We start from the raw sequence: 18,931 nt of genomic DNA, 5'->3' as shown, positions 1-18,931 counted from the left end.
CATATTGTCAATCCCAACGTTCACCATCATAAACGATACGAACCCTTTGGCATACATCAACATGCAACGCATAATCACATCATAGGATAAGTTCTTACTCACACATGTATCATGTATTTCATTCAAAACTTGCCAACAAGACTATTTCAATCAAGACATGAATCTGGTAGAACAGCGCAGTCATTTTGTAAAAATCATTAAAATTCCATCCGATATAATTTGAAGCTAAATTTTGGTCACCACAAAGTAGACACATCAAGGTTCATCCAGTTAAAAATCCACACCAAAATCACATCTTTAGGTCGGTCAAAATCAAAAACGAAACTCACTGGACGAGAATACAAATTCTGACAAGACTGCGAAGTTCAATTGAAAAATTCGTTACAAATTCATCTTTCGTCAAATGGGGCTGAAAGTTTTACACAACACAGAATACACTTAAAATTTCACTCAGTTAAAAATTTGTGCCAAAATAAGATCGTTTGGTCAGCCAAACACTCGTCGGAACCTACTGTCCGAACACCACAGTTTTCATGCTCAACATTTACAAACTAGGGTTTGTTTATCATTCATCCACACATACATATCCATGCTTTCAACACATATTCCCACTTTAAAAACGACATCACAACCATGTTCTCCTATTTACACATAGCATTCACCAATGAATCATCCACAAACTCACACACACACATACATACACGCACATACACATACTTTCTCATGCAAACATCCTTCCCAACCAAATAATTTTTAGATCTATGATTTCTATACTTACTATATGTATGAGGGGATCAAGAAACATGGATTCAATGGTAAGAAGGAGAAAGATGAATCAAAGTACACCTTTCTCTTGAAAAACAATCGGTAGGAATGACGAATGATGCGATTCTTTGATGAATCTTGAATTTCCAACTCCACAATGATGCAAGAAGAAGGAATTGGTAAAGGATTGGTGGAGAAGGAGAGGAAGAGAGAGACGTGTGGTATGGAAAGAAGAGGGAGGTGAAAATATGAGGGCTAGGGTTAGGGCTCGTTTAATGTCACGGCCGCCCTTACTAAGGATAGTGAAGAAGGGGAAAAAGTGACGAGGGGAGGGACTAAGGAGCGGGGGAGAAAAGGGGGAAGCAAATATGAAAAACCCAATTAACTTCAAAAAGAAATATTTTAGTTTATTGAAAAGTTAAGCAACGGATTTTAGCCTCAAAATACTTAATGTCCTAAAACGGTATTAAATAGTGCGGAAGACTTCTAGAAATTTATTTCACACACGGCAACGGAAAAACAAGCATTCAAGAGAGTCAAAGAGAGATGCCTATGTATGAAGACACGATGCATCCGGAATTTCTTAAGGCTCGACTCAACATCCGCCGCAACATCCCGCTCAACCTACACATAAAGAAAACATATGCGGGGCTGAGTACTTGATATACTCAGTGGACACACGCCAAAACACTTGATAAAAGTTATGTCATCCATACCATAGTGAACTCGAGTTTTAACTTGAGAAAATAATCGAGAACACAAAAACATTTTCATAGCCTGGCAGGCAAAACAATCTTCCCACTTTCTCAACAATCAATCATACACATCCTCTTACCATAGTGCGACGAAAGTGTGGCCACACTATTCGCCCACGAGACCGGCCGACTAGCAAGGACGGCTCACGATCCCCTCTGTGTACACATCCTGATAGGGTTTGCGGCCCTACTCAAAACCGAATTCGTTTATCATAGCCCTATTGCCTAATGGAGCGAACTCACAAACTAGGCATCAAGCACAATCTCAACATAGCCCTATACCCTAACGGAGCAAGCTCAAACGAACTAGGCATCAGGCAACAATCTCAACATCAAAACAATCACAGTCCTTATAGCTCCACAATCATACTTTGGAAAAATAAAAGAGTTTAGTTAAAGAAAGCCCACCTCGATTGCTTACAAAACACTGTTCACAACTTTATTGAAACACTTTCTCTTCGTACCCGCGTACGCACAACAACCTTTGTCAATACGATAAATATATAGCACAATCAGCCTTCCATCACAACAATTATCATGCATGCCCTAACGTTCCTTTCATCGTCTCTTTAATTTACCCATCCCAAACGTTCACAACCATAACGAAACAAGACCCTAGCATACATCAACGTATAACACATAACCACGTCATAAGATACATTCATAAATCATACATGCATCATATAATTTACTCAATCTTGGCAACAAGTGATATTTCCACATAACAACAAATCTGGAAGAACTGCGCGGTTGGTTTGAAAAATTCACCAAAAATCCATCCGATGTCCAATGAGGCTGAAATTTTCATGCAACTCAGAATACACTTCAAATTTCATCTAGTTCAAAATTTCACATCAAAAGGAGGCCATTTGGTCGGTCAAATAGAAAACGAAACTTTCTGGGCGAGAATACAAGTTTCTGGCAGAATTGCGCAGTCAACTTCAAAAATTTATTAAAACTTCATCTTTCGTCAAAAGGGGCTGAAATTCACATACAACACAGAAAATACCTTGAAGTTTATTCAGTTAAAATATCGTGTCAAAATTCGATCGTTTGCTCAGTCTAACACACGTCGGAATCCACTGTCCGAACACCACAGTTTTCAGGCTTCACAATTTCGAAATTAGGGTTTCTTCCTCATTCATCCAAACACAAATTTTTCATGGTTCCAACACACAATCATGCTTCAAAAGTTTCTCACAATCAAGTTCTCATATAATCACACATCATTCACAAATGATTCATTCAAACTTCACCCATATTCATTCAAAATCGCATATTCATAATTGTTCTCATACAAACACAAATTTCCACCGATTAATTATGCGATATAATATTCCTACACTCACTGTATGCATGAGGGAATCAATAACAAGGTTTCAATGGAGAAGATGAGGAAAATTTTCAATTATACCTTCTTGGATCGAAAACCAAAAGGTAGAAGCAAAGATTGATGCGATTCGTCGGGAACTCTTGAAAATCAAACTCCAATGGATGCAAGAACAAGGATTGGAAGGAATTTTGGAGAGGATGAAGAGAGGGAGGGAGAAAACGTGTGGGAGGGAGAGAGGGAGGAGGAAGGCGTGTAGAATGAAGTAGGGTTAGGGTTTCTCCCCTTTTATATTCAAGGATTAATCCCACACTTAAATAAAATAATTAAATTATGGAGGAATAAAATAGATGTCAATGAATAAGATTCACAATTAAAAGAAATAGGCAAAAATAGGCGTGTACTTAGGTCGTAAGCAAAGGAATATTTAAATCCACAATTAAAATAGGAATAGGATTTAAATTTGGTAATTTCTTGTAGGAAAAGACTCCCACAAAATAGGTAACAAATAAATTAATCCCACAAGGTAATTGAAAGGTATAAGGGACGAAAATTTAAGGGTCTTAAAGATGGAAGGAATTAAAGTACCAACTAAATCTACAAAGTAATTTATTCTCCCAATTATAAGAGAAATTCAAAAATTCCAAGGAATGGGGCAAAGGTCGAAAATCATGGAAAATAAATTAGGAATATTTTGATTTTGGATTTAATTTGGATAGATATCCTAAAACAATTAATTAAATCCAAGAAAGAAGATATTACTTCCAATAAATAAAGAGGCCGAAAAGAATTCGAATAAAGTGGCTGGCACAAATATGCAAGATCCTATTTAATTAAATCCCCCCATTGAAAAACATATCATATTATTCCACATAACTCTCAACCATTTATTTCACATCGTTAACACAACCACATAAAAATCAATTTCCAAAAATGCATTTCCAAATCAACATCCACATTAATAAAATGAAAATAAGCCATCAAATAAAAAAATAACATAAAAAAAGTCAAAAACTTCCGGGGGTGCTACATTTGATTTATAGTCTAGGATATATCCCACAATAAAGCAATTAAAATTGTGGAAGAATAAAATAGAGGTCAATGAATAAATCCCACCATTAGAAAGGAAAATAGGTGTGTAGTATGTGGGGGAGTAATTTTTTAAAATTGCTATTTAATTAGCATAGATATTTATTTGGTATTTACTTGGAGAGAAAGATACTGACAAAATAGGTAAAAAGATATTGAGTATCTCATAAATAAGGTAACAAAATAATTCAAGCATCTCCAAGTGGGGAAATAAAAAGGGGCATGTATAATGGGCAAAATCAAGGAAATATACTTAAATCCTCAAATCAAATTGGAATAAGATTTAAATTTGGTAATTTCTTATAGCAAAAGACTTCCACAAAATAGGTAACAAATAAATTAATCACACAAGTAATTGAAAGGCATATGAGCAAAAATTATGAGGTTTTAGGGAAAGACAAATCAAATCCTAATTAACATAGAGACTCAATTTCCACAAAAGAAATTCTCATTCAACATCCACATTAATTAAAATAAAATAAGCCATCATATAAAAATAATAATTAAAAATTCACAATTTTCCGGGGTGCTACATCTGTGGTCTAGTATTGAAGATCATCGTGGAGAAGGCACGAGCAATCGACGATTCTTTGGAGAATCAAATTGGTAACTCTAAACCAAAGTATTCATGTTTAGGATTTACATTCTATGAGCATGAATTATTTGCGTTCTAACATGCAATTATATGTTAACATGTGAATAGATTAATCTCATAATCTGTCAAATAGATCCTACATCTTATTTATTTGTTTTGTACAAGTCTTTCGTTGTGCAAGGGGCTACAAACCCCAACAATGCTCACCGAGTTGGGCGAGGCCACTGAAGTACAAAGGGGGCTGCTGGATATCAAGACGGGGAGAGAATAACTAAGGCCCTCTCCTTTATGGAGAGGACGATCATTTTGGTTGAGAAGAACTCCCAGATTTCCTAGCAGTTACTGTCCTCCGCCTCTGCATCGAAGGAGAGCCAGCCCCAAAAGCCACCTCGAACGCCACCCCTGTCAGATTGTTAAGGAAAAGGAAGGATACCACCACCACCACCACCACGACCAACCAACCAACCGCCAAGGAATCAGAGGGGCTTGCACCATCCGCCCTCAAAAGAGTCAAGCTGGAGCGCACCATGGAGCTGACTAGGCAATCTAGCTCCCAAGGGAGCCAACAACAGAATTAAACCCCCCAAAGAACCAAGCAAATTTTAATTTCAGTCTTTTTCTAGTTTTTGCCTTGGAAATAACTTCTGTGTGAATGGATTTCTGCCTTTTGTTTGTTTTGTGTTCTTCTCCCATTTAGCCTACTGCATGGCTTAAATGTTAGAATTTTTATGTATATAGCATATGTTGTTTGGGTGTTGTTACTCATTATGTTCCTTCTCCCATTTAGCCCAATGTTTGGTCTAAGTGTGAGAAGTTTGCATGTCCATATGTGGCTGTATAAATGCTTCTGTGTTATCTTCTCGCACTTAGCTCATTGCTTGGCCTAAGTGTGAGAAGTTTGTGTTTTTTCTGTTCAAACACTAACCACCCCGTTTTCCACTTCATCAAGTTAGCTTGAGGGCAAGCTAAAATGATGTGGGAGGGGGGGAATTTATTATAGTTAGTGTTTTCAGAATCAAATGCTGAGTTAGGACTTATATGTTTTTGGAATGAACTGGTTTAAAGAAATAAGGCATGTTTTCCTTAGTAAGAGTGATTGTAGAGAAGATGCATGTTGATTTGTGAGATTCTCTCCTTTAATAAACCAAAGTCGTTTGGAGGATGTAAGAACGATGAAAATTCATTAATCTAAGTCATCTGTGAAACCCTCTAAAAGCGAGTTAAAAACCTAGAGTAGATGTAACGCCTCACTTTTCAAACCCTAATTTTGGAATACTAAGACGTTGCATTTATTGCTTTGATTGTCACGAATTAAATGATGAACTGTTATGTGATTGATTCGATGACCTAATTTTGATTTGACCTAGTCAATTTCGTTGATTTTATGGCGTGGCTTAAATTAATTGACGTGGAATGAAATATATTGCGGTGAATTATATTTTTAAGGGGAGTGAGATTTAAGATAGAATCATAAATAATTACCTTGTCCTTTTATTGTGGAAATATTGGCCACTACCAAATTATTGGAGAGGAATTCTATTTCTTGGTTTTAATTATTTGTTTTGGGATAATTATCCAAATTAAATCCTAAAGCCTAATTACCTTACTTCCTTCTTGATAAAAATCGGGCCCCTAATATTTTTCTTAAGGGGATTCGAAATCTCCTAATTTTTAGGAGAACGAAATTATTCATTATTTATTTTGATCCCTTAATTATTTCTTTCCATGTTTTAATTGGAATGTCCTAGCAAATCTTTCCCTACTCTATTTTATTAAAGATTTGGAAATTATTCCTTGTGGGAGGAATATTTCACACGCCTACTATCATATTATTTGGGAGGATTTTTATTAATTAATTAAGTCTATAGCAGACATTAATTGATTAATGGATGTTTCCATCTTAAGCGCGGGAAATGAATCAAATGCAATTAAAGGAAACCCGGAATACTTGTAATTTCGGATTTGGAAGGCAGTGCAATATTACTTCTGTAGTGGCTGCTCGTAATATTCCAATATAAGCTTATATTAAATTGTGAGTTCAATTTAATTAGTAAAAAGCTAATTGGGTGAGGCATGTTCCAAATTCTTCCTTAGATCCCTGACTGGGCCCAATATGTGACTTATATAAATAGGAGAATAAAGGAGACAGAAAATAGAACAATTTATTATCAAAATTTTCGTCCCCCTCTAAAGAGAGAGCTCGAAATTTGTGCCTCCTCCGTGAGCTGAGTTCTGTCTTCCATTATTCGAGTCCTAGTACGTTGGTGAGATTTTCCCATACAAATATCAGCGTATAGTCCGGGACACCGGTCAGAAGATCCGAGGTCTTGTATTGAAGATCTTCACGTAGAGACGGAGCAAGCCATCATCAATTCTTGATTGAATCAACGGGGTTAATTAGCTAATTCCGTAGTAAGCATGTTTTAGGGATTTTATGTGCTAAAGCATGTTTTAATTCAAGTTATGAGCATGATACATGTGATAATTACGCGAATAGATTTTGTCTAAATAATCTGCTAAATAGATAAAATTCATGTGATCCGTTTTGAACGCACGCTTCCGCTGCCAGCCCCTTCACACACTTGTATTTATAGGCAGAGAGAGGACATCCCCCTAATTCTAAAACATTAATGCCCTTTCCATTAAAGTGGCTATTAAAATAATTAGTATAGACGTTCCTTATTGATCAAGAATATAATCTTCCATCAATTGATACTACTAATGGATCACAATCAATTCTAATCAAATCATAATAATATGTACGCACGTGTCTTTCCTTGATAGACAAGGGAATGAAATATTCATTCCATAAAGACTGTGTAATCAATCTTTGCCAATTAATGGCAATCAACGACGCACATATACATTCACATATATTCTCTTAGATATTAGTCAATCTTATAATAACTAATGAATTTGGAGAAATATAACATGATTATTTAATTAATTGACAAGTGACAATAATTAATTGATAGTCAATTAATTAGGGTAAAATGTGTCGTATTTGGAATGTGTCTTATACCAAATATATGTATTATACTAAAACCCAATTCTATTTAGGATTCTATCACACGTCACATATGTGTGACACAAAACTTACATTCTCCTACTTGGCGAACACGTGGGACACAAAGTTTTCGATTCTCCCACTTGTCACACTTGATAGAGCCATAATAAAATAGACATAATAAACATAAGGCGCGCATAATATTGGATTTTATAAATACTTTCATCATTGGCAAACATAAGTATTAAATTAGAGAGACTACTAATGTGGGTCATGGCGGGCGTATATCATTCGATCGATATAGTTCATTCCATGTACCACATAACTAATAACCACTCCAATATAATCTATAAATGACACAATGTCCATAATTGTCTTATTTCAAGACCTCCAGCATTAAAACTATAACATATATATGCATAAAATAATAAGCTTAAGCAGGAAAAGTAGAAACAACATTTATTGGATTCAAAATATCTATAACATAAGTGTCTGGACCAACATGGATGCATAAAGATTAGACATTTCCATACCCAAGACCCATTCTGTTAACTTGTTCCATAAGGCGGTAATGCCTTAGTTAATGGATCAGCAACCATAAGTTGTGTGCTTATGTGTTCTATAGATATTCTTTGTTCCCGAACTTCATCTTTGACAAAAAGAAACTTTAATTCCATGTGTTTATCTCATTTTGAATACTTGTCATTCTTAGAGAAAAACACGGCTGCACTATTATCACAATACAATTTCAAGGGCTTGGATATTGAGAAGACAACACCAAGTGCTGAAATAAAATTTCACAACCATGTAGTTTGAATAGATGCTTTAAAGCAAGCTATAAATTCATCTTCCATGGTGGATGTCGAAATAGAACCTTGCTTGAACCCTGCTTTGCACTCTTCCATGATATGGCTCCTCCAGCCATAAGAAAAATGTAACCAAAGGTTGATTTTCTAGAGTCAACATATCTAGCATAATCTGAATCAGAATATCCAATCACTTCTAATTGATCAGATTTTCTAAATGTGAGCATAAAATCTTTTGTCCCCTTTAAGTATCTCATTGTCTTATTTGCAGCTCTTCAATGTTCACGCCAGGGTTACTTTGGTAACGACCTAACATTCCAACTGCAAAGCTGATGTCTGGTCTAGTACAAAGTTGAGCATACATCAAATTTCCCACAATAGATGCATAAAGAATATTTTCCATCTCTTTAAGTTTCAATTCGGTTTTTGGACATTGATCCAAACTGAATTTGTCACCTTTATGAATTGGAACAACACTTGGAGAACATACACTCATCTCATATCTCTCTAAAATCCGATATATGTAGCTTTTTCTGAGACAATCCTAACATTCCACGTGATCGATCACGTGATATTTCTATTCCAATCACGTAGGATGCCTCACCCATATCATTCATGTCGAAGTTTTTGGAGAGATAATTCTTAGTATCATATAGTAATCCAAGGTCACTACTAGCAAGCAATATGTCATCAACATACATAACCAAAAATATGAACTTGCTCCCACTAACCTTGAGGTATATACACCGATCAACAGTGTTTTCTTTAAAACCAAAAGCAGTAATAGTGTCATGGAATTTAAAATACCATTGTCGAGAAGCTTTTTTCAGTCCATATTGATTTCTTAAGTTTGCAGACTAAATGTTCATTACCTTTCTTAATGAAGCCTTCAGGTTGTTCCATGTAGACTTTTTCTTCCAAATCACCATTCAGAAAAATAGTTTTCACATCCATTTGATGTAGTTCTAAGTCAAAATGGGCTACAAGTGCCGAAATAATTCTAAGTGAGTCTTTCTTTGATACAGGAGAGAAGGTCTCTTTATAATCAACACCATCTTTCTGAGTGTAACCTTTGGCAAAAAGTCTGGCTTTACACCCAATGCACTTGTGTCCATCAGGCAATGCGACAAGGTCCCAGACTTCATTAAAATCCATACATTTCAACTCTTCTATCATGGCATCAACCCATTTATTAGAATTATAACTCTTAATGGCTTGTAAATATGAAACTGGATCGTTGTGTATCCCTATATCACATTCATATTCTTGGAGATATACCAAATAGTCATAAAAAATTACCGATCTTCGTTCTCGTTGAGAACGCCTTAGTGGCACTTCTGGAGGTGGCTCGACCACATCTATTTCAATGACTTCGGCATCATCATTAAGTGGTTGGTCATTCAAGTGTTCAATATTGTTGGGTTGTTCAACTATATTTGGCACACTTGATTCTTGAGGAATTAAGGGAAGAGGGAATTCTACCCTTATTTCACTAATGACCGCCTTACGAGTGTTAGAACTCCCACTGATCTCACTATTCTCGAAGAATCTTGCTTTCCAGTTTCAACAATTCTCATGCTATGATCAGGACAATAAAACCTATACCCTTTGGATTTTTCTGGGTAACCAATAAAGTAATCACTAACTGTTCTGAAAAACTATAGACAAGTCTCTTGCAGGAAAACTTAAGAAGGATCTCATGAGCATGCGATATGATGGTTCACAGACCATGTACAAGCATGTGATGGGCGTGAACAACATCGCTTCCAAGCTGGGAAAGTTAGAATTACCGGTGGACGAGGGTTTCCTTGCCCAATTCATTCTAACTTGCCTACCTCCTCAGTATGGGCCATTCCAAATTCATTACAACACTATAAAGGATAAGTGGACTCTAAATGAATTGGGAAATATGTTGGTCCAGGAGGAGCAAAGGCGAGTATGGAATGAGTGCATCTCATGGTCATATTGCAACTGAAGGATCATCTAAGAAATTTGGGAATGTGCCGGACAAAGGCAAGAAACGTGCACCTCCCAAAAGGAATGTAAACTCTCAACCAAGCTTAAGAAGAAGGGCAAATAACAAGTGCCGTTTCTATGGAAAGGATGGACACTTTCAGAAGGACTGCGACAGACGTCGTCAGTGGTTCGAAAAGAAAGGTGAATTTTTAGGATTCACAAGCTTTTTTGAATCAAATATGATTGTTGTTCCATCTAATACTTGGTTGATTGATTCTGGTGCTAATGTTCATGTTTCGAATTCCTTGTTGGGATTCCTTATGACCCAAACCACAAGACCAAATGTGAACTTCTTGCTTATGGGAAATCGGAATAAGGCTCTAGTTGAAGCTATTGGGACATACCGCTTATTTTTCGCCTTTAGCTTGACGTTCTTTGAAGTTCATGAGTTATCCCCCATCGTGGGAATTCCTTTGGGATGCCTTTGTACCAACACTCTTAGTCTCTGTCACCGTAAATGGGATAACTTTCTGAGAACTTTCTTCCACCACTTATACTTCCCGTTCGAGGCTTTGATCACGTAGACCTCGGAGTCGACTAGATGATGAGGAGGCTTCTTCTTCTTGGTTCGTTCCTACAAATGAGGCTTATCAAGCTTAGGCTAGCCCTTTTTGGGAGCTTGAGGTAAAGGGTTAACAATAAAAATTGAAGGTTGAGAAAGATCCTCCCCTTCTAATGGCCTAAAAGGCTTTGACTTGTCACACATCATGATCACCCTGCATTCATACTCCAACTTGACTCTTTGCGCCTCTTCATACTTATGAATTTCACTCTCGATTCGGTAGGTGGACTTACTGTAGTTGTCAATAATTGTAATCTCGCCCCTACCTACATCAATGAGAGCATTGCAAGTGGCTAGAAAATCTCTACCTAAGATTAGAGGTACATTTTTTTCTACTTTCATGTCATGTATAATAAAATCGGCAGGGAAAATAAAATCATCAAGCTTCACCAAGATATCTTTAATCATTCCCACTGTTTTGATCGCCGAGTTGTTGGCCAACCTTATGATCACATCCGACTTCTTGAGTGGTCCGATGTTTAGCTTATCATAGTACTTTTGTGGCATGATGTTGACGCTTGCTCCTAAGTCGAAAAGGGCTTTGTCCACCTCGCCATTCCCAATAGAGCACCTAATGATGAACTGATCAGGATCTCTTTGCTTCACGACCCTCTCCTTTTGAATGATCTCGCTGAAAAGAAAAGGAAACTTGAGGTCGGCCTTTGTGAGCTTTTTCTTCTTTGTCACGGTCTCCCTTAGTAGCTTAGAATATTGGCGGGCCTAACGATCGCGGTCATTTTCTCTTGGATTCAATTTATATGGAAGAGATAACTGAACCAGATGGATCAGTTAGCAAATGTCGTTGCCACTTGATCAAGTTGATCTCGCTATCGCATGCCACCAATGTAATTTATCAACTCTCAATTTTGCACTACTTTAACAGTAAATCGGCAAGTTCGGGGTCGATCCCACAGAGAAGCTAGTGTATCAAGTGTGTGAGTAGTGAACAGGGGGTTGGTTGCTGCCACACTTTAATTTGGGAGTTTTTAATTACTGATTTTTACTGTAGACAGAATTTAAGTCACTAACTTGATCAAGGAAATTTTAACTACTGGGTCAAGTGAATTTCAGACTGGAAAGAAAATTAACTACGTGAAACAGTAAACACCATGATGAAAATGAAAACAGCTTTGATTAAAACTAAAACTCAGAACAGTACAGCGTGAAATTTAAACTAAGCTAACACTTTGGAAATATGAAAGAAAGTAAAACCGGGGAGATCCTCGGCGGGAAACTTAAGAATACGCCGACAGATATCAAGTATTCTGCAGCGCTCCTTCAATCGCCCTTTCTAACTAAGCGTTACTTTATCTAAGCTATCTAGAGAACTGAACTAGACTAGAGAGCTAAACTAAACTAAACTAAAGACGGAAAGTAAAGGATCAGATTTTTTTGTGTGATGGCGCATCCTCTATTTATAGGCTCAGCACGACTTCCAGTTGGATAACTATCTTGGCAGGGAATATTCGCTCATGTTGAGAGTGAGCGACTCATTGATTGCTACGTGCTTTCCTTCTTGAATGACGATGCTTTTCTGTAACAGATTTGTGACTCAGCTCTGTCCTTGCGTCTCATATATCAACACATGTCCTCTTGTAGAACGTTGTCCTTGATAACAGAATACTGCGCACCATCCAGCTCATAGCCTCACGTGTCCTTCTTCTGGAAGCCTGTGGTCCCCTCCTTGCCTGCTTGATCAACTCCCCTTGATCAACTCCCCTGCTTTCTGGCCTTTTTCGCCTATTGTACTTGCTTGATCAGTCTGGCCTTGTTGCCTTGGTCAAGTGGCATTTCTGCACATTTAACACTTGTTTTGCTCGATAAAACCGATAAAGTAGCGTACATTTTACCCCCAAACCGATGTATGAAATGAACCTTATCAAACTGCTCACACTTAAAACATACTTGTTCCCAAGTATAAGAAAAATGAAAAGAAAAAGATAAGGCAAATTTCAGGCATGGTTTACTCATTAAAAGAAAACGAAAAAAAGAAAACAAGACTCGAAATAAAAACACATATTCACATAGATGCATTAGATCGAATAAATTTCCAACAATCATACCCGAGGTCGAGGTCAATCCATTTGCCAATAGCTTATGTTTCTTCCTTTTTGCTTTTACTTGATCAAGGTGTCAGTTCATCAAGATTGCTCAATTTAAAAACCACTGTTGGATTCACTCAGTCACTCATTTCTCACCAGAGATGTTAGGACTGTTCACTCGGTATTGCCACAAATTTAATACCTCGAATCGGATTGCACAAGATAGTTCCTTAAGGTCCTTGTTTCGGGTGTAATGAGGCTTAAGGGTAGTGGTGTATCAAGGTAGGGTCCTAGGGGTTCTAAGTTTAAAAATACAAATTGTAAAAAGAAAAAAACACGTGAGTGAAGAAACCAAAGATTTGAACGATTTATTTCGTCACTAGATATCTTACTTGGTCATGTGGCGAATTCTAGCCTTGAACTTTTGGCTTATTTTTTCTAACTTCCGACTTATCGGGTCAGGTTACAACTTTTCCTGCCCTCTTTTTCTCAAACATTTCTCGATAACAATAATTTTTTTGACTTGATATCTGACTTGATCAACCTGATTGACTAACTCGCTCAACCCGGCTACCCTTTTATTTTTACTTTCTGTCGTACTACCCCTTTCTTTGAAATGACTCATCTCTCTGACCCCTTTTCCTCACGTATTTATAAAAAGTATATGGATGTGGGTCTCGGTTATCAAAGAAAGGGTAAAAGTGTATGGGCTCAACTTGGTTAACTAAGGGGTGCTTTGCTTGACGAGGCGGGTTCGTGGAGCGAAAGAAGAAAAGACTCAAGTCCTTACTACTTGTGCAATTTTCATCTAGATATCAAAAATTCAGCATCTCGTAAAAATATTTTTCTTTTGTAAAATTAGTAGAAAGTGTTCTACTATGGCTTATAACTCACATGTAGTGGGGCTTCACAGTAACTTTAAAAATTGAGCATTTCCATCATACTTACGTCGTTCAAACTGATCAAGTTTTTTTTTGAAATCAAGTTTCTACATGTAAACATACTGATTTCTTTTTCTAACTCTTCCCAAAGTAATCAAACCTTCCACTTATCCGATTTCATGCATATTGCCTATTTATTACTAACTGATATTTTGTGTTTTCAAAATTTCTGACATGTATGACTTTTATTTTCTGGAACTAACCCTCCCCCTCCCAGTGCATATGAACTCGTCCTCGAGGGACTGGATGCAGTGAAAAAAGGGTTAGGCAACGGCACAACAGAAACCAAGGAAAACTTCTCACACTTAGACCAGACGCTGGGCTAAGTGTGAGAACGGAAAAGAAAACAACAATTTACAAAAATAAACTAAGTTAAGGGTGATACTAATGTCTTTGAGATGGTTGAACAGGGGATCTTGCAAGCCTTCCTTATTGCCTCCATTTCACAGGCCTTCCTTATTGCTTGCAGGGCGTTTGCGTTCATCGGAGCTCCTTATCCTTGGTATCTTTTCCTTTATCTCCTTCGCGTGGAGGGGCATGCTGGGCAGCGTCAGTAAGCCCCATACCTTGACTGGTATGGTGGCCCTTCTTGGGAGGAGGAAGGATACTCTCTTCCCCCTTCCTCTTGCTTTCTTCCTCTGCTCTCACCCGGCTGTCCTCCACAGCCTTGCTTGCTTCTACGGCTTCCCCGGTCCCTCGGGTCGCTTGTCTCTTCTCATTCACCTGCCGCCTCAAAACCTCAGCTTCCTTCAGCAATTGATCCGTCATCCGGCGGCGCGTCCTTCCTGAGACAGAGTCATCTTCCATAGTCGAAAAGAGGTTCCATTCTGCCTCCCTTCGTCGTAGTAGGAGATAATTAGGGAGAGGCAAAGAATCTTTCCTCTCAATATTTACCACTGGGGAGACAGAGTCCAGACGCCTTATGTAAGCCGGGTCTACATATTGGAGTGGACCGATGAATCTGGAAAGTGATAATGGGGTTCTGGTGGTCGGTGGGGAAAGGTTAGGGTTATCTGGGTTGGCTGGTGACAAGGATCTCTGATTACGACTGTTGCTACCGGCTCCTGAAGAAAAAGAGGAAGTATTGAGTTGAGTGCTTTCCATTTTTTTTCTGGTGATGATTTGTGGGTGATTCCTTAGGGGGGATTTGAACTTCGAGAGAATTAGATGAGGATGACATGAATGTTCTGAAGGCAGTTAATGAAAAGTAGGATCAGAGAGACCCCTTTTATATTGAAATCCCGATTGTTGAGATCCCTGCCTGTTGAGATCTCTGCAACCCTTCGCGTACAGGCGTGCCTTTTCAGAATGCCAGATGGCAAAGCTTCTCCGATACGCTTCCTCCTTCTCTCTAAGACGTCCTTTCATTGCGACAGTTGGCGCCGCCTGACACCTCTCTAATGACTGCACACGTCCTATCACCTGCCCTTTTCAACTCAATCACTGTACCACCAATTAAATTCAAATTGCACTAATCAAGTGGACAATTGATCCAGATGAAAACTCACATAATTTCACTTGATCAGTTTCTTTCCTCCACTTCCGACTTTTAATTCTCTAAGAAAAAAAATACACTAAAAACTATTTACACTAATAAGAACCGGGTTCCCCTGGGATGTCACTTGATCAGTTTAAAAAGATTAAGAATTTATTACTTGATCAAACAGATTACCCATGAGTACATGATCACTCCTTTTACCTGCTTACTGTCGAGAGTTAGGCATGAGTAGTGGAATGTCGTCCACCACGAATGCCTCCATTCCTTCTCTGTATGGCTTCACCTTGTGACCATTTACTATGAAGGAAGGCAATTCTGGATCGCTCCCCTGGAGTTCGATCGCTCCATTCGTTCGGATGGCGATAATGGTATAAGGGCCTATCCATCTTGACCTAAGCTTCCCTGGCATCAATTTCAGTCTGGATTGGAATATCAGTACCTTCTGGCCCACCTTAAGTTCCTTCTTGCGAAGGTTCTTATCGTGCCACATCTTAGTCTTTTCCTTGTACCACATGGCAGAGTCATAGGCATCCAGACAAAGCTCTTCAGACTCTTGTAGCTGCATTCTCCTTTCTGCAGCTCCAGCCTCGGTATTCATATTCATCTCCTTGACTGCCCAGTAACCTTGATGCTCCACTCCCACCGGCAGATGGCACATCTTCCCAAATACCAGCCGGTATGGGGACATTCCGATAGGTGTTTTGAATGCTATCCTGTAGGCCCAGAGTGCGTCCTCCAGACGACGGCTCCAGTCTTTCCTCGTGGGATTGACCGTCTTCTCTAAAATAGCCTTGATTTGTCTGTTTGATACTTCGGCTTGGCCATTGGACTGCGGGTGATAGGGTGTGGAGAGGCGGTGGTGGACTCCATATTTTCTCATCAAGGCTTCGATGGTTTTGTTGACAAAGTGAGTTCCCTGGTCCGAGATAATAGCCCGTAGCACCCCATAGTGGGTAAAAATGTTCGACTTTAAGAACTTCGCCACTTCTCTGGACTCACATGTCCTTGTTGCCTTTGCCTCGATCCACTTGGACACATGGTCCACCGCTACTAAGATATAGAGATTGCCTTCAGAAGATGGGAAAGGTCCCATGAAATCCATTCCCCATATATCAAATATTTCACAAACAATAATGGGGACCTGAGGCATCTCATCTCTTTTAGATATCACTCCAGTAAGCTGGCATCGAGGGCACCTCTTGCAGAACTCATAAGCATCTCTATGGATGGAAGGCCAGTAGAATCCGTTGTCCAGTACTTTCCTTGTTGTTTTCTTTGGTCCGAAGTGACCACCACAAGCCAATGCGTGGCGGTGGACCATCACATCTTCTTGCTCCCAGTCTGGTATACATCGTCGGATCACTTGATCTGCCCCCATTTTCCATAGGTAAGGATCATCCTAATAGAAGTATCGGGAGTCTCTTTTAAGTTCTAGCTTCTGTTCCCTTGTAGCTGCATCAATTCCAGGTAGCTTACCTGTCACCAAGTAGTTGGCCATGTCTGCAAACCATGGCTCTTTCCACGTGTGTTGTCCCTTGCTTCCTTGTTCGGCTTGATAAACCTCTTCCACTTGGTTGACCCACGGTCGGTAAGATGTTAACTTGAGCAGGTAGAGGTGCTCCTCAGGGAATGCGTCTGGAATAGCTTCATCATTACCTTCTTGAAAAATTCAGCTTAAGTGATCCGCCACTTTGTTCTCGCATCCCTTCTTGTCGACTGCCTCCCAGTCGAATTTTTGTAAGAGGAGGACCCATCTGATTAGTCTTGGCTTTGACTCTTTCTTAGCCAACAGGTACTTGATCGCAGCATGGTTGGTATAGACTATCACTTTGGACCCTAGCAGGTATGGCCTGAATTTTTCAAATGCGAAAACCACCGATAGCATCTCCTTCTCGGTCACGTCATAGTTCTTCTGTGCATGATTCAACGTTTTTGACGCATAGAAGATGACATAACTCTTTCCCTTGATTTTCTGCCCAAATACTGCCCCCACCGCATAGTCGCTAGCATCGCACATCACCTCAAAGGGGTGATTCCAGTCAGCGGCGCATATTATCGGAGAATTTATCAATCTGTCCTTAAGAAATTGGAATGCGGCCTTGCAGGTATCAGAGAAGTCAAACTCCACATCGTTCTGGAGAAGCTTCGTCAGAGGCTGGGCTATTTTTGCGAAATCGTTGATAAACCTTCTATAGAACCCAGCGTGGCCTAAAAAGGCTCTGATCTCCTTCTGATTGGTAGGATACGGCAGCTTTGCAATGAGCGCTACCTTTGCTGGGTCGACCTCTATCTCCCTGCTTTACACTACATGGCCCAGGACTATTCCTTCAGTAACCATAAATTGGCATTTCTCGAAATTCAGTACCAAGTCCTTCTGGCGGCATCTTTCCAATACCCTGTTCAGGCTACGCAGCCCTTGATCAAAGTCGTCCCCATAGACAGTAAAGTCGTCCATGAAGATCTTAATGCAGTCTTCCAACAAGTCAGAGAAAATGCTCATCATGCATCTTTGGAAAGTGCCCGGAGCATTGCAGAGGCCAAATGACATCCTCCTGTAAGCGTAAGTGTCAAAGGGGCAAATAAATGTCATCTTTTCTTGGTCATCTGGATTTACAGCGATCTGGAAGTAGCCACTATAACCATCCAAGAAGCTGAAGGACTGCTTCCCTGCCAATTTCTCCAACATTTGATCAATGAATGGTCGAGGGAAATGATCCTTCTTCGTAGCTTGGTTCAGCTTTCTGTAATCTATGCACATCCTCCACCCCGTGACCGGCCTAGTCGGAATCAACTCATTTTTTTCATTTTTAACGACTTGGATTCCTCCTTTCTTGGGCACCATGTGTACTGGGCTAACCCAGATACTATCTGGAATGGAGTAGATAATTCCGATTGATACCAACTTGACAATTTCCTTAAGCACTTCTTCCCTCATGTTGGGGTTGAGTTTCCGTTGTTGGTCACGGTGTGGCTTGGCTCCTTCTTCCAGTCGGAGCTGATGCCCACCAAATCTGGGCTGATGCCCACCAAATCTGTCAGCTTCCAGCCGATAGCCTTCTGATTATTTCTTAACACTTTCAGCAATCTATCTTCCTGCCCATGGGTCAACTGACTGTTTATGATGACAGGTATTGTTTCTTCCTCCCCCAAGTAGGCGTACTTAAGATGTGTTGGAAGGGGTTTCAACTCCTTCGCGGGCTTTGGTTCTTCAGTAGGTAGAGGATTTTCTGCCACTTCTTTTTCCAGTGGCTTGCCTTGATCAAGCCGCTTTCGTCCATCTCTCTGACCTTCATGGTATAATACCACTCTTCTACTTCTTTCTCGACCTCCTCGTCTACAGCGGAGTCAGTGAACTGCCTCTTTAGGAATTCTTCCTCCAAAAATTCCTGTACTAAGGGTTCTGTCACATCTACTGAGTATATGTTATCGTTGTCGGCTGGCCTCTTTATAGCTTCATCGATATTGAACGTGAACTGTTCTCCATTGAAGTCCAAGATTATCGTCCCATTACGGACGTCTATAATG

The sequence above is a fragment of the Salvia splendens genome, chromosome 6 (genome assembly GCF_004379255.2).
Source record: "Salvia splendens isolate huo1 chromosome 6, SspV2, whole genome shotgun sequence".
Lineage (NCBI taxonomy): Eukaryota > Viridiplantae > Streptophyta > Magnoliopsida > Lamiales > Lamiaceae > Salvia > Salvia splendens.
The sequence above is the reverse complement of the archived record's forward strand: the minus strand, read 5'-3'. Positions refer to the sequence as shown.